The following is a 2,742-nucleotide window of genomic DNA, read 5'->3' on the forward strand; positions in this document are numbered from 1 at the left end:
CCTTGAGGGGTCCATGGCAGCGATGGCACCTTCAAGAATTTCTAAAGCTTTATGCCCTTATAAGGGCCGGCAAGGTTTTCATCGAGGAAAAATTATATTTTACCCCCTAAAGTTTGGAGCGATTTGTAATTTGATCTCCAAAATTTTAATTTTGACAATCTATTCTCTCAAAGTTTCAAATTTTTACAATTTGACCAATTATATCCAAAAGTTTTCATATTGCCCCTAATTTTTTATCTTTTTATTTTTTATAAAAAAAAAAATTTTTTAAAAAATGGGGTGGCCGTTGCCACCCCTTTGGCCATTTGGCCATTTTTGTACCCCTCATATTTTGTTTTTTTTTTTATGAAAAATAAAAATTAGGGGCAATATGGAAATTTTGAGATAATATTAGTCGAATTGCAAAAATTTGAAACTTTGGGGTGGTGAATTGCCAAAATTGAAACTTTCGAAGTCAAATTGAAAATCGCTCCAAATTTTGATGGGGGTAAAATGTAATTTTTCCAAAGTTTTAACTCCTGCCACACACTGTACCTCAAAAAAGGGTCATCTCCTATTCAACTAGGCAACTAAAAAAAACTATATAGAAACTGTTTATAATCATAAATGACAGAAAATAAACCTATAAAAACTTTTTATAGAAACTAGCAACACTAAGACTTTACAAAAAAATAAACTTATAAAAAACAAAATGGCAAATAAAAGATAAAAATACTGAAATTAATTAGTGTGTTTAAGAGGTAGGCACGGAATTAATTAGTGTAGTATGTAGTACTGAAATTTATTTAGGAGTGTGAGAACTAGGCATGCCTTTTTTAGCCGATGTACTAATTAAAATGCAACACCTTTAATTCTTTTTAAAAAAAATTAGATAATTTCTTTTTTATTGTGTTATTTCATTTCTTCTTCTAATTCATTTTTTGTTTTGCAGCATTTGACTAACACCTGATTGTGTTTATTTTGTTTCTAAGAAATCCCTCAAGATAATGCTTATTCCTAAAATTAAAGTTGCCCATTTTTCTTAGACCCTATTAATTGTGTGTATTTTATTTTGCCATCCGTTTATATTATTAAGTATTTATGATGCCGCTATATTAAAATTTTGAATATTTACTTTTGATTAATAGATTTTTTAGGCATAATTAAATGCGCGACACGAACACGCATAGAGGAATATAAATATATATGTGTGTGTAACAGTTCGGACCCCAATAAAAAAAATCCTAATTCCGCTCTGACGACACTATTATATTTCTCAAGTTTATTCCTCAATTCATGAAAACGTTATTTATTATTATTATTATTATTTTTGAAAAATCAATCTCATCTCACTCAAAGAAAAGTTAAGAGCACAAAACATTTCATAAGCAGTACTGCGTATGAAATGATATAAATATGCTGTATGTTAACACTATTACTTTTCATGAAAACGTTATCAAAGCAATAACATACAGCATATTTATATCATTTCATAAGCAGTACTATAATCACGCACGTATAATGTTCGAAGTTGGAGACTTGCAAAAAGGCCAAGGGTCAGAATGGCACGTTGGTGGTGACGGCAAAACCACTTATGATGCTTAAGTTATTTAAAGGTGAACTTGAGAATATGTATAAGCAAAGTGTAGGCAAGAAAATGTGCAAAAACTAGCGTACATATTGTTAGCATATAATAAGGGATTTAATTTTAGATATTTGATTGTATTATTCTCACCAACCACAATTCTCGTCTCCTATAAATATGAATTTTATGTATTGTAAATTTTATCAAGGAATAAGAGCAAAATGTAGTATTTGGGCTTTATCCTATGGACGTAAGTCATAGACCGAACTACCTAAAATTTTTTGTATTTGTTTTATTTTGTTTATGCTATCTTAATTTTTTCCATTGATTATCTTTTCTTTCCTAGTATCATAGCTATAAACTAACGCTAGTTTTCAATCCTAACAATTTCAATTTATTTATTTAATTTTTCTCCCTTTTGTAGCGCTAAGGGTGGGCAAATTAACTGCCTACCGCTTATAGTTACCAATCACCTACCGATCGATTAACAGTCAACCGACTTATGTGAGTCGAAAATTGGTATGAATTTTTTATACTGACATTGGTTCGGTCAATCGGTATAAAATTTTTGTTGTCGGTTAACTGAACCGCCAAATTTGAGACAGATTAAGGCTTTGACGGATGGACTTTGCGGAGTGATGTTTTGTTAAAAGTATTTGGTAAGTTTTTTGCATCTTATATTCTTATTATTTGCATCTTATGTTCAATAAGTTATTTTAGCTCAAAAAAAAAAAAAAAAAAATTCTGGGCCCCCAAAATAGCTAATTTTTTGTTATTTTTAAAAGAGCATTGGCCCAATTTAAAAAGCCTACTATTAAATGATTAACCAGCCAAAATTAACCGAAAATTTTGAAATAATTTGTTATTGAGATCAAATCGATGAATTACGGTTAACCAACCGATAATTGCTTTCTTTACCAAACCAAACTGATACCCACCCCTAGGTGGCACCATCATCGATATCATAATCTTGATTATAATGATATGATCTATGGGATGACATGGTACAATGGCATTGAGCATCATCATTTAGGAGTTTCTACAGATGTGCATGGAAGGAACAGTCACTTTCTGGATGATCACAGGTTCCTTGCAAGAGAAAACATGCTGAAGGAATTGCTGGGAGTTTTCAACATAATGATGTCGTTCCTTTGTTTTTTTTTCGTGTTATTAAAAAA

This window comes from Corylus avellana, chromosome ca2, assembly GCF_901000735.1.
Source record: "Corylus avellana chromosome ca2, CavTom2PMs-1.0".
Taxonomy (NCBI): Eukaryota; Viridiplantae; Streptophyta; class Magnoliopsida; order Fagales; family Betulaceae; genus Corylus; species Corylus avellana.